Genomic DNA, 14,800 nt, shown 5'->3' on the forward strand with positions numbered 1-14,800 from the left:
GCTGAAGATAAAAAACCCTTTGTAAATGTGTCCTAAAACCGCGACTTTCAAGTCTTTTAAACTTTTCAGTACAGGAGCAGGTTTTTGTACAGCAAATCTACATATTGTGTTGCCTTTTTGAGGGTTTTCTGAGAACTATTCACTGGGTGCCAGCATTCCTCTGACAGCAGGATGGGAAGCAGTACTTTGCCAACATAAGGCCTTATTCCCTGAGCACCTGATTTCCCTTTGCTCGCTCCTCTTCTGTCGCTTTTGACTGCACCAGGTCCCAGTCGTGCTAGCTGGTCCCAAATGTTCGCTCTTTGTAGTGCTTTGGGTTTTTTCTGCACAGCAGATCCAAAAGCAGGACTGTTTAACAGAATTTCCAAACTACTGTCCACTCTTCCAGCCTCCACTGAGAACAAATGTTTCTGTGATGTGGCTTCACATCCCATTCTGGCTTCCTAGTACAATTTTCTCCACCTTTCTAACGTAGCAAATTGCACCGTGCGTGTTTGTGTTTCTCGAGAGGCTGCTGCCGGCGATGTCACAGCAGTGGCAATCTCTACCTACTGCTTTCCTGGACATCCTACGCCTTCCACGCTGCCCGGGCGCGCGGCGGCCGCGACCGTGCCGGACAACACCGGGCCGCGGCGGCAGCGCCGCCGGTCCCCGCTCCTGCGGCCGCGCTGCCGGGCGCGGGGAAGCCCTCGCCACGTGTCTCGGTGCGGGCGCGGCTGCCGCGGCTGCGGGACCCCGGCCCGAGCCCTCCCCGCCGCGCTCCCGGCGGGCGGGGCCCCGGGCCCCTCCCTCGCTCCGTCCCTCCCTCCCTCCCCGCGGAAGATGGCGGCCGGGCAGCGCGGCGGCGGCGGCTCCCCCAGCGGCCGGACGGACGCGCAGCGCCCCGGAGCCGGCGGGCCGCGACCGGCCTGAGCGCTGCTCGCGGCGCCGGGGGACGCCCGTCCGCTCTCCCTCCGGGAGCCGTGCCGTGCCCGCCCGGCGGGGCCTTCTTGCGGCAGGTGAGGTGGAAGAGGAGGGCAGCGCGGTGGTGGCGGCCCGGCCCAGTCCGGTCCGGCTCGGAGGGCGGCGGGGCAAAGCGAGCGGCGCCGGCGGGGCCGGGGGAAGTTGTGCCGGCCGGGGGTGACGGTCACGGGTGGGGGGCAGTCTGTGAGGGGCGGCCGGGGCGTGGGAGGAGGCGGGGGGGCCGAGCCGGGGCAGGCGGTGCGGAGGGCGCTACCCTCCGCCCCGGAGCCACCTGTGCGGCCGGGGGCCCCCGCCGGGAGCCCACTCCGGGGGGCCCGTGCCCCAGCATGGTGCTCCGTTGCCGGCCATGCCCGGGGCCGAAGGTTTTGCAGCCCTGTCCGGCTGCTTTTGGCGGGCGCCGGGCCCCCGAGATGCGGCTGGGAGCGGCAACTCCTGGCCGTCCCATCGCGGCTGCCGCCCCTCAGAGCACCCTGTGCTCCGGCCGCCGGCGGGGAGCGGGGTCCTGGGCCGGGGCTGCCCTCCCGGCCTCACTCCAGCTTTGTTTACCCCACGGCGTCGTGTTGCGGGCGGCGAGGTTGCTGAGTACGGCGGGACCGGCGCCGAAGTAGTCGGCGTGCACCGGGGCAGAGGATGCTTCTGTCCCCATGGTGAGGCTGCGGCTGCACTGCCCGTGCTGCACACGCTGCTGTCTGGGGGCTGCGCTCACAGCAGGCCAGCCGCGGTACAGTTGTGGTACCATAAAGACACAACAAAAATTACATAGGGAAAGCTGATGGAACGTGAGGAATCGTTCCTGTAGTATTTCCCATCATATTTTAGTTGTTAAAACATTTTTGCAGAGTTAAAGGGCTATATAAAAGCACGAGACATCCCTGTTTGCTTATGCAAGTGTGAGTAAACTGTGTTGCCTGAATTAGAAGTGAGCAAATGTCACACATCTGAATTCAGCCACAAGTTAATGCTACTCCACACTGGGATTCTTTGTGACCAGTCTTTTCAAAGAAGTATTCAGTGTTGTTAATTGTATGTACATTTCTCGTTAGGAAGTGTAGCTTTGTCCTTTGTGGCAGAGGTAAACTAGAAACTTCTGACGAATTTTTCAGGTTATGTGCAGTCAATTATCTGTGGTAATTGGGCTGGGAAATTTTGAATGATGGCAGTATGGAGGGACACATGTACAAAAGCACCTGAACAGCCAGAAAAAATTAGAAGCTTAGTATCAGCCCCAAGAGTTTATTGGCCTGGGTGCCCACACGTGCTGACATTGCCCATGTGAGGTGGCTCTGCACCCACACGGTGATCCCAGAGCCGAGCCCTGTAGAGCTGCTGCACAAAGACACCTGAGGTGCTCCATCCACGGTCAGTTTGTGCAGCGTTTCTGCATTGGGCTTCTCAGTGCAGCTGTTTTCATGGTACTGAGATCACTGATATGCTGACAGAATGGACATAGAAAGGTGTTTTAGTTTGTTCTTCAGCCTGCACAAAAGTGATTGTGGTGTGTTGAGATTGTTGGTTCCAAAATCAGCCTGACTCCATTAGACCAGTTTCGAGCCAGTAGAAAACCTCTGTGCTTAAATCTGGCAACCAGCATAAAATGGTCTAAAAACTTTCTGCTGTCAGCAGCTGTGAATGAGTATGTATCTCTTGCAGTTATTATCTTGTCCAGTTGCTGCTTTCTTCTTAAATTTTTATTCCTTATCCCAAGTTCCTCTTTTTGTTTGTTCTTCCCTTTTGGTTTTTGTTTTCCCCTAAGCACATGGTACTGTTTTCCTTGTTGCTTCTTGAACATGGTTTCCTTAATAGGTCTTTTCTTCTTCTGTTTCAGTATTTCTTCAGCCTTTGTAAAACTGCTTTTTTGCATGTATATATGAACTATGAAGAACTGGAATTTAAAAAAAAAGGTGCAGCTCAGGATGAGCTGAGAGCAAGGACGCAGAGCAGGAGTAGTGGTACATCTGTCCATGTCAAAATTTTTGCTCCAGTTGCAGAAATGACTTTAGCTTGTGGGTATGGGTTCTCAGACTGGGTGTCAGAATGGAGAGTGGGGGCCAATCTGGCAGCAAAATGGGATTGTGATACAGAAAAATTGAGAGTCAGTGTCTTGAGTTATGGCATAGTATGTGCAATTGTTTATCAGGACATGAGCATGTGCCTGGGCAAGCTGTGTGTCTCCCAGCAGTGTCTAGTAGTGCAGTGATGGTGGGATCTGCTGCATGGATTTTGCATAAGGCATGTTTTACTGTTGTGATGCCTAACCTTCGGTCTGATCTGCATCAGAATTCATGTAGGGGCCTGGTAAAAATAGCTTGAGCCTAGTTTTGTATTTACATTTATAATTCCATGTTTATTTTTTTAAAAAAATGCGGGAAGGGGAAATAACCAAATGCAGCTGAGCTTTCGATATGTCCTGAACCACAGCCTATCTCCCCATCACTGAGCCTTGTTTCAGAGGATTGAATGAGTGTCTCAAATCTCTCTGTGGTATATCTGGAATATGTGGTGATTCTCTGAGCAGAGCTGCACAGATAAGATAATCCGTTTCATTTTAATTGGCAGAGTTGTTTACACATGATCTCTTGCTCATTTTCCTCTTTTAAAGGAATGCATATCTATCCCTGATTATAGCTTGGGTCAAAATCCCTCAGCACTTGTAGCAAATCTCCTTTAATTGGTCTCATTTAGCTCTCATAAGGTTGTGTTTTAATTCTCACTCTTCCGAATCCTTTTCCCCAATCTGTAATGTAATTTATTACAGGATATTTTATAGACAAGGGAGCAGCCTCTGGCTGTCAGCGACCTTTGCAGTGTATCAAATTTCCAGCTCAACAGGCAGCTGCAGTGGAGTTTGTGGGTGTAAGGCAGTGATGCTGCTGCAGCAGCAGCAGCACACAGGCAAATCAGTGGTGGCGGCACTGGGCATGAGTGCTGGGTCTGTCCTGGATTCTGGAGATAATTGGGGTGGATGCTTGTGTTTGCTGTCTCTGATTCTCTAGTCTTATTGTTGCTTTGGTGATGAAGGGGTCTTTGAGTTCGATTTTTTTCCATTTTAGCTGTCTTTCCAATCTGTGCGTTTCAAGGCAAATACATCCAAGCTGCTGATGCTGTCAGATGACAGGTTTTGAGCAGCACAGGAGTGGTGGAAGGCTAGTCCTGGGAGCATATTTAGAAGGCCCAAAGCAACATCAGCTGTCTGTAGAAAATTCCCCGTGACTTTGCTGAACACGGTTGCTTTGCTTAATTGAACATAATGCAAGGAGGTGAAGCTCTGCATTTCATTATGCCTGCGCTGAGGCGCTTCACCTCTGGCCTGTAATGGCACTGTGTGCTGGTGCAGCTCCTGCCTGATCTCTGGGTGTTCTGACATCAGCTCTGAAAGTCTCAGTGTCTGGGTTTTATTTTTCTTTTTTTTTTTGAGCTGTGCTCCCTACATTTACACTGACAATTTTCCCACTACAGCAGAATCAGAAGGGGCTATGTGCCTCTGCTTCAGCCACTGGAGATGCCAGGCTGTGTGGTGCAGCAGTGAAGGTACAGACAGACCTTTTGCTTTGCTGATCCTGCTCCGGAAGCAGGAATCTCCAGGAGATCTGTGGAGCAGAGCTGTGTCTTAAATCACCACTGAAAGATTTACTGGAGTGTACAGATGAGAGCCCTACCTGTTTTTCCTGAATAGTGATATTTGAAGGTCTTTGTCCTCTGGCAGTTGCTGTTTGGGGACTATTTTTCAATATAAACCCATATCCTGAAAGGAAATTATATAGATCACTAGACTCAATCCATATGTACTCTGTTAAAAATGCAGTAGGACTCTCTAGACACGAGTGATGAATTAATCTTCTGCACCAGGAAGATACCCTCCATCATGTTCTTGCCTGCTCTAATATATTTAGTAAGCTGCTTTAGCAATGAATGTGAGGTTTTTTTATAAGACTATAAGGGCAGTTCGGACCTTCTCAAAATATTTGTGGCTTACGCTGGGCAGTGTCACAAGATCTATTTTCACAGAAGTGGGATTTGCTGTTTCCTTGTTTTTTAAAGCTACCCAAACTCTTCAAACAAGGAGAGGGATGGGCACATGCTCTCTCTCTCTACAGACTCAGCCTGCTTTTAAATTTGTCAAGCAAAATAAGAAAGGATAGTTTCATGCAGCACTTGCTTATGTACTAGCAACACCAAGAAGGTGTTCGGAAATACCTGTCTCTTCCAAATGTGTTTGTAGCTGTGTTTAACCGCAGCTGTTCTTCCTGCTGGGGTTGCAGACATGGAGTATCAACAGTGCTTGCAGCTCCTCTCAGGCTGAAACGTTACCACCTTAACTTAGCCTATAATAGTGCCCTCTTCCTTTCCATTAAGTGAATTTAATATTTTTCATTAAATACAAATTATGAAGTTATTCATTAAAAGTAACAGCGATCAGAAACCAACATTCATATGTTTTCCCCAGAATCAAAGGAGGTTGAAAAAGGAGAGATACGTTTTGTCCTTTGCTCAGTGTACAGGGCTTGTGCAGGTCCTAGTGCTGGTCACTGTGCTCTGGGTGTCTCACGCTGCACTTAACATCTACAACATTTTGTTACGTGTTTTGAGTGTGGAATGGAAATGAGGGAGTGTGATCCAGAGTTTGGTGGGCTGCAGTTGTGCTGTACTAGCCTGATCTGTTTTCTCTCAACACTGCAGTGCATTATTCTGACTTTTTTTTTCCCTTTGGAAATATCTCCATTAGTAGAAAAGATTGTCTAGGACATTCTCTGTAAAAGAAGAGACAGCAGAGTCTGTCCCCTCCTCTCCTACCTTCCCATCCCAGTACAATAACTCACAAGAGGAGGCTTGCCTAGAGCAGGTTGCCTCCTCAGGGAGGGTTTCTACAATGGGGGAGAGAGTAGGTCATAAAGCTACATGTTTCAGACGGCACACCAACAAGTTGTGGCCCTCTCCAGAGCCAGGGGTCTCTCCTGCTTTTACTTATTGGCGTATATTTTTCCTATGTATTCAGTTGTTGGATTGGGAGCTGGGTTGGCATAACTGATGGAAGAGGGAAGGAGGAGAGAGGGACAGCAAAATGACAATTTTATCCCTTCTTAATCTCTTTTTGCAGTTCTGGTCTGCCATCTGGTCAGTCTCTTTGAAAGCATACAACCCCAGCACCCTGCCCTTTCTCTTCTCTTTGTTACTTCAGTCTCCTACGTCCTTCAGTTCTGTGTTAGGAACTCTCCAAGAATATTACACTCCTTTGAGTGGTTTGTGTTGGGAGGCTCCTGTGTCAGGTCCATTAGATATGTGACAGAGCAGCTTGTTTTCCTTTGATCGTGTTTAGTTTTACGGTTCCAGATGATTCCATTAGCCTAATATTTTATTGGTCTTTAAGCTTGTCTCTAATTAATGCTAATTTGCTTGGCAATACTTCTGAAGTAAAATCAGAGCTTGCATGTGGGTTTTTAGAGCTCTTCAACAGATCTTAACTCTTACATTTTCAATCACTTTGGTATTAATTCCTCAAAGGAAACATTTGGAATGACAAAGTGGAATGATAGGCCTCAGCTCTGCTACATTGTGAGTAGTAGAGCTCAATTTAGAAAAGCAGAGAAGCTTGAGATTTACTTCAGAAAGGTTAGAAGAACCACAGAACATTTACAAATGTCTATTTTTGTTTTAAGAACCTCTTACTGAATGACTTTGCATTAGCTCTCTAGCCCTTACCGGTACTTTAGAGTGAATGGAAAATTTTGTATCATAAAGGGCTTTTAAAACAGTCAGTTCTGGCTTCTCTTGGGTGATGAGAGTTGGACTCATCTGATTACATGTGAAGATATACTATGTAAATACAGCTGAAGTGTCCACATCTGAGCCGGGCACTGTAAGTTCCCTTTATATTAAGGGTATGTTAGGGCACTGTTCTTTTCTAAATCTACCCTAAAGGAGGTGGCCACATTTGTTGAGGTGAATCACCTGCTGGAAGTTCTTTTTTGTTTTTCCACTGAATATATTAAAAACTGAGAATGTCACTCCAGATGTAGAGAATGTCAGAGGGATAAGTATATGAGCAGAAGGTAAGCTGAACACCTTCCAGAGTAAAAACTAACTTGCTCCTAATCCTGGACTGCTTTTCAGTGTAGCACTTTTAATATCTTCACTATTACTTATATAAATTTGTCTCTTCTGATCTTAACTACCTTTCCCATATTTAGAACATCTTTTCTGTACATTTTTATTCTTAAGCTAGTGCTCAGGTAGGGATTCTGTGCCACTCACACTTCAGGCTGAAAGCTTTTGCAAGTGCTGACTGTTACGGCTTGTTCTGCAACTGTCAATTGTCTTTGCCCTTGCCTCTGTGATTAAGTTGTTCAACAGCCAGGGTTCCATTGGAAGTGGTAACCAGGACCTTACTGTGGTCCCGGACAGCCATGCCTGTCCCAGAGAAGTCAGACCAAGTCATGGGTGAGTCTTTGTTCCATCTAAAACCTAGCTGTAGAGATAGTAGTTGACTCCGTAGGCAAGGAGAATGTCAAAATGTCAGGTACTGGACTGTGATTTTTTTTTTTTTTTTCTTTAAAGAGACAGGCTTCTCTCCTGCACAGTCTAGGTTTTGCACTGCTGAAAGCTTAACTTTGAACAAGTGGTGAGGTCAGGTTTAGAGTGGCCCAACACAGTGGCACCTTGCATGATTGAGATGAATAATGTAATTTCACAGCAAGTTGAATACCTCTTAATATTTAACAGCCCAAGATGAACAAGGAGCACAGCAAGACTGGGAACTCTTGTGCAATCTAATAAAAGTCAGAAATTTTCAGTGGAGAAAAGTTTGGTGTTTTGCCTGACCCCTTAAAATGTCATCCTCTTGAATCTGTCATCACCCGTGTCTTGTTTGTGTTTCTTTTCTGGAAATCACCTGTGTAGGTCTGTTTCAAGTATTGAGATGTCTTTGAAGTGGCATCCTTTGTCTCAGCAATGGCGCTACAGAACTGAAATCATCATCACCTAACTGTTGGAAAACTGCTTGTCTTTCCAGTTATTGAGGGCTGCAGAGGTATTAAAAAGAGCAGACAGAAACTAGTGTAGACATTGCATCGATCAACACAGGGTGTCTGTGCGTGAGGACAGCTGCAGCTCCCTGTTTCATCAGCTGTGTGAATCCGCTTTCAGGAGAACGATGTGAGCTATTGCAGTGTTAAACCTGCTTTTTCAGTGGAATAAAGTGGGATCCTGGCCCAATCCAGCAGCTGTGAAGAGGCAGATTCATTTCAGCATTGAAGCCTGGCATAAATTGCTAGTCTCCATGTCTGATCTATTGTCCAGAACACCTCTGAAACATCAAGCTTTCCCCTGCCCCCCATTTTGGTTACAAACAATGTATTTAATTTGTTACTTGTAATTTCATTGTTTTTGTTTTTAATTAAATGTTCTGGATTCACTCAGTGATAGTGAAGCTCAAAATGCATGTGCTTTACTTATGGCTGAGTCATAATCGTCTTCCTTATAAACAGAGATCTGTCACTGTCTCCTGATTTAATTTTGTCTGGAGACTTCCATCTATATCCTTCCTTCATGTTCCTTTTTCTAGTCTGGTCACTTGTATCAAAGCATGATATGAATAAGCCTACTTTCCTGAGTGAAGGCTACTGTGAAAACGTGCTGTTATCATGTGTTCGCATCTTTAGTTTAGTATCCTGTAAATGTGCGTGGAACAGGGTGTGTTTCCATGGCCCAAGTCCACGTAAACATACAAACACAAAGCTTTCTGCAGGAAAGCTTGCTTTGCCTCAAACAAAATATTGATGTTTGCCTTTCCTCATTGCATTACTTATAAATACAAATTCCTCGCTAACCATACGTGATGCTTCAGGGCCTGTGGTAGCAGGCAGAGCTCGAAAGTTCTTTTTGGTCTTGTGTTGTGTATGTGGGCAGGTTAAGAGCAAACCGGTGTTCCGGGATTGTCGTAATTGCAGTTGGTGTTGAACGTAATGTTTCTCTGAGGTTGTTAACTCTCTTGCATGTTGTAGAGCTATGGTATAATTATTTTTATGTTAGTCCTAGCATTTTCCTATTGCTGAATGAAAACAGGGTGAAGATGCTCTTTGAACACACTCCTCTTGGTTTGCATTTAAACTGATACTACCACTGAGGAAAGCAGTCCAATCCTATAGTGGCTGTTCTCAGTATTGGCACAAGAACTCAGCAAGGAGGATCAGGAAACTGATGTGGAAATTAAAATAACAGAAGAAAACAAACCTCCTTTCTTGCTATGTTACTGTTCTCCAGAAGGGAAAAATCTTATCGGTAAGAAACCCAGTCAGGCTCAAATACTGTACTGCTCTTGTATTGGCACATACAGTAGTGTCTTGAGGATAGGATGAATTGATGGCATGCCAGGGCAGCTGTCCTTGGAGGAGAGGAGTACCACCTAAAGACATGCCAGATGGTCATCTAAGTACAGTTTCACATGGTGTAAGCTGAAGAGGAGTCTCATGCTACTTCTCTCTGCATCAGTCCTGCAAAGTTTTTAAATCTAGGTTAGCCTTAACTAACAGTGGTCGTGAGAAACTCTGAAACAATGCTGGAAACAAGCAGCATGATAAGAGCCAAGCTGCATGCTCAGCAGACGGAGAGCCAGTGACTGCAGTCCTTCATGGCTGCCTGTTCTTTCCCACTTGTAATTGACACTGGATTAATTTTTATATTGCTGATTTCTTCTAAGGGGGAGGATTGAAGAAGTAATAGCAGTAGCAGTTCCTGAGGAAAATGGGTGCAGGGGAAGAGTGAAGTAGTCATTTTGATCAAGGTGCAGACCAGCCCTGGGGTCACAGGTTCTGCACTTTATTTTTTTTGCATCTGCTCCAAGACTTCCAAGCTTCTCTGCTGAGCAGTGCTGCATTATCTTTATGGTCCTGTGCAATTTACCAGAAAGACACGACATGACATGTCATGTCAGAAAGCTAGTTATGTTTCTATGGAATGGTTCTTGGGCTTGTTTTTTTTCATATCTTGTTTAAAAAAAAAAAAAAACCAAACCCAAACAAAGCAAAAATCAACCAAACAAAAGCAGTATTTATGTGTTTTCCTCAACAATTTTTCCTAGCACCCTTGCACAGACAGTCTGTCCCATGATACTATTCTGGACAGATCTTTGAGGACTGAAACTGTTGGGAGTGCTCAGGCCCCTTCCCCTTCCTGCAGTTACGTCTTCCTGAAATGCATCCTGTGCAAGGGTGAAGATCAGCTGCTGGCAGTGCTGGGAGACAAGGCAGTGGGAATTGACACGGTGTCTGCACTGGAAGCAGGGCTGTTCTTGAAGGGTATATCTGTAAATGCTTTGGTCTTAAAGTATACTGAGTACTTTTAAAAATGAGCCAACTTAAGAAAGAATAAATACACAGCCAAACATGTCTTCATACAGCTCTAGGGTGTAAACCACAAATGCAAGATTCTGGTTTTCCCTGTCATTAGGCTTTATCTGGAGAAAGCATTCAGTGGGGATACAGATATTGTTTGCACTTCGTGGCTTAGTGATTTAGAAACCCCGTGCATGATCTACCAGGATGGGACTGATAACACCAAATTTGAAAACTGGTGTTGAGAGAGCTGCTCGTTTTGTCCTGTCTTCGCAACTCTTTCACACTGGTGTTACAGTCTCTAATACCAGTTCTCTGTTGGGATATGGTAACTTTTCCTGGGGCTGTGTGGAGTTCATCCTCATTTGCAGTCATGACCTTTTACCACGGTTGTCTTCCAGTGCAACTATGAAACTGCTGACAGAGCTGGGGAGGTGGTTGCAAGGCTTGCGAGCACAAACGCCAGGACTTTCATGATAGCCAGAAAAACAAGAGGGAGCTTTCAGTCAAATGAAATGGGAATGACCTTGTATGCACAGACATTAGGATATAATACTCAAATCCTAAAATTTAAATTTCCTAATTATCCTTAGGTAATACTTCTTTAGAAAATCTTATCTAGCTTGCTTCCATCTGTCTTGAAGGAAAAGGAAGAAGATGCAGGAAGAAATGTCAGGGTGGGGTTCTTTTTTCATGTAAAGTTGTGGGAACAAGCTGGCTACTGCAGTGAAATCCATCCTGTGAATGTGAGGAGACTTCTTATCCCTTTTTTCTGCTTGTAAGGCTGGCTTCACTGAGACTGCAAAAATCAGTGTCAAGTACAAGAAAAGAAAGTAGAAATGGGTTTTGACTAATACTGATCTGCATCTAGCTTTGTGTTGGTAGTACTGGTGCAGAAGATTATTTGTCCTATCACTGTCACTCAAGATCATCTTAAACAGTGATGAGAAAGTGTCACAGAAAAATTCTTAGAAATGTTGGTTAATTTTTGTTGGGTTTGGAAATTACAAATTCTAGGAAGCAGTACTTGAGAGCAGTGAGTTGCAATACTTTTTCCCCTGTTACAGTTGCTCAGGTATGCTGTCTCTCTCCTGGGGAGCAAGTCATACAATGCGTTTTTTTGGCTTGGCAAGCTTCTTGCACGAGCTCAGCATTGCCATTACACTGCTAGCACAGCATAGTTATGCTTCAAATGTACTAGCTGCAGAGGCTGTACATGACTACTGACTTTTTTGAGTGCTACCATATTCAGTGTTCAGCTTGCGGCCCTTTATTAAAGGGGTCTCATTGGCAGTGCCAAGTGCTTTAAAAATTCTGTGCCCATTTAATGTAGCTCATGTTGGGCATGACTAATCACTGCTAGGGCTTAAAACCTTTGCTGTATCTGGGAGCAGGTAGCTATAATACATAGGAATCCCCTTTCTTTTCCTTCTTCAGTAAAAGCTCTTTCTTAATATAAAGGTCCAGTTGCTGCTGTTTCTTGTACAGTGTGCAAAGCACAGCAGTATGTGGGCAGCAAACTAATGCAAAGTGTTCTCCTGTCTAGTGTTTCATTGGTCTTTCTGCCTGAGGCTTTGCAACCTTGGTCTTTTTTAGTTAAAATCTTTAAACAATGGATTATCTGTTTTCAAAGGCTTTAGAGGATTTGAAATAGCAGTCACCCTTAGGCATTTGGCTCAAGATTACAGCAATAAATACATTCATCACAGCCCCCTGGCCCTTCCAAGAGCCAGGCAGTCATAAGATTACCTCTGCCATATTCCTCTGCTTCTAACTCCAGTGAAGTGTGTCACGCTGTTAAGAATTCGAGGTAAGCCCTGTTCTTCCTGAGCATTTGCACTCAGATGGTTTGTAAGAAGAGGGGGGAGCTGTGTGTGGTGAGGTTGAGAGCACCTGCAATAGGCAGATTTCATTTTTGCTGCAATGTTGGCTTTTACAGCATTACCAATTTGTATTTTCCAGATCAGAAACCTTTTTGGAAAGCCTGGTTTGCTTTTTTCCCCCCAAGGTCCAGCAGTCTGAAAATTTCAAAAGGCTTTAAAATTTTAACATTGGAATGTAATTTTAATCAATATTGGCATTTCCGATCTTTGTGTGCCAGCTGCTGTTCTTCTGAATGATGTTTCTGGGACTGGAAGGCCCCGTGCCAGAGATTACAAACCAATTGCCACCCAGTTGTGATATCTGACGTGGCAATTTCTGTACGAGTGCTTCCTGATTGCACTGTTTAAAGAGTCAAGTAATGTTTTATTCTGTTGCTATGAAATCTAAAGTAGTTTGCAGATACCGGATGTTCCGCTGTGTTGCTTTGGAGAAAGATGCCAGCTTTCAGAAGGAGACCCAAAAGTCAGTTCTAGTAAAAAGCTACATTTTCTAAAGCATTTTATTTCTGAGTAGAAGAGCTGTTTGTTTTGTGACTTTACACAGGTTGTGCTTTGCACAGTGGGGCTTACTTCTTCTAAAGAGAAGCTGTATCTCAGGAGAGTTCATTGCATAGAGAGATCTGTGATGTCTGTATATCTGTGAAGATTTCGCTCTTAACAGCTTCTATTGATTTTCACCAAGTGCTATTTCCCAGCCTTCTGTGCTGTTATCACACCATGTCATGTTGCTCATCACAATTAAATAATTTGTGCTGGTTGGCCACTGGCTTTATCAAAAGACTCTCCCAACACAGGTATGCAAATTGCAAAGAGCAAATTGGATTCTCTTTGGCTTTTGTACTTTGCTTCATTTTATTTTTTCTTTCCAGCAAGTAAATAATGATAAACATTTATTAAACTACACTGTGTGCTTTCAAAGTTTATAACACACATTACTTTTGCCGTGGGAAACTTCCATCTTACTTTTTAGCAAAAGGTGACAGTATTTAAAATATTTGTAAATAGAGCAAGTCAGCTTCAGCACTTTGTCACATAAATTTTTATCAAAAGATGGTGGAAGCATGGAGTCTTTGGGGGGCTAGTACATGCAATGTTTGCAGCATTTCTTTACTGTTGTTTTAGTCTTTACCACTCTTCCTTAATTCCCTTTCCAGGGAAAAGTAGTCTCTTTTTTTTTTTTAGTAGGTGGATAAGAATTGGTAACTTAACTGAGCAGTGTATCAGGTTTGTCTTTGCCATAGAGTATCTTGGGATGGAGGCTGGGGTCATTTTTTAATATAGATAATGAACATAAACTATAGTGAACATGAATATCTGTTACTGTGGTTTTGACTATCAAAAAGAATAGAAGTATATATACAAAATATATGTAATATGTAGTTACTGATATTGGCATTACACCTAGAATGCTCTTTTGTGCTCCCACGAGAATTAACTGAGAGATACAATGTCAAGGGAATAGCTATGTCTTTAGCACGCTAAAGACTTTGTAGGGCTGGTTAGAAATGCTGAAGATGCCAGCACCACAGGGCATGTGTGAGCCTGGGTCTGAGCCTGATGTCTCCCCTGGATCGCTGATCTGTGTCTGTTGGATATGGTCAGCACTGGAGCTGTACCAGAACTGAGAAGCTGTCCTGTAGGCTGCACTCTGCAGTTTCTGTATAGAGGGGAGAGGAGGGAACTCCTGTGCTGGGATATCCCAGTGTTGTGAACTGGAGCAGGCCAGCGTACAGACTGATGGTTAAAGGAGATGGAAGCTGAAGCTTCTAGGCTGTGGGAACTATGGCTGTTGAAAAAAGATTGCAGAATCACAAAATAGTTGGAAGGGACCCACAAGCATCATCACATCCAGCTCTTAAGTGAATGGCCCATAGGGGGATCACAGCCTTGTTCTTAGCGCCATGCTCCAACCAATGGAGCTAATCTCAGTCTGATTTGAGGAACTGGGGTTCATAGAAATGGGTTTCTATGAACTGGGGTTCATAGAAATGGTGGGTGTGCTGAGGTGCTACTAGGTTTTTGGGTGCTAATGAAATGGAAAATACTGCGTCAGGTGGGTACTGCATCTGTCAGCTTGTGTTGCCAAAAGAGAAACATTAGACAGGGAATTGACAGATGACCAGCAAGGATGGGCAAGCGTGGCATGAGGAACATGAGAAGGTTAGATGGGAAGGACGGGTTTTGGAGGAGAAAGGAAGATGAAATAGCTAAGCTACAGATATCAAGAAGCAGATATAAAGCTTTGTAGCATCTTCCTGTGCCTTGGATGGATTCTAGGTCTCTGAATCTGAAGACCTGGCTGTCAGAAAATACCTAAAACCTTTTGGCAATGCTGCTTCAGTTCCATAGTTCTTCCATCCTGAGAACAACCACCTATAGTTGCTATAACTATAACTTATAGTTAGCTCAAGATGCCCCTGTGGCTTATCAGATGATTGCTCAGCCCATGTGATACCAGTGGGATGCTTGTGTAGTGGAGTTTGTCATTTAAGATTTTGCTTTAACATTGTAACTGTAGACACAGTTGGAGAAGAGACCTACATGGAGGCATGTGTATGGATGTACACCACTACGTTCAGAAGGTTGTGAGGACAAACACTCATAACATAGAACATATCAGAATGAGTT

The 14,800-nt window shown here is 44.8% G+C and overlaps 1 protein-coding gene across 2 annotated transcripts in view; it reads left to right on the forward strand.

Moving 5' to 3' along the window:
- The first annotated feature begins 822 nt into the window (after positions 1-822).
- Positions 823-14,800, forward strand: part of NDST2 (N-deacetylase and N-sulfotransferase 2) — a 135,317-nt gene continuing 121,339 nt past the window's right edge. For both annotated transcript variants that reach the window (XM_082286647.1, XM_082286646.1), the window contains exon 1: positions 823-998. The gene's annotated coding sequence lies outside the window, so the exon portion shown is untranslated. The remainder of the gene's footprint in view (positions 999-14,800) is intronic.

This window comes from Coloeus monedula (genome assembly GCF_965178545.1).
Source record: "Coloeus monedula genome assembly, chromosome: 8".
Classification (NCBI taxonomy): Eukaryota; Metazoa; Chordata; class Aves; order Passeriformes; family Corvidae; genus Coloeus; species Coloeus monedula.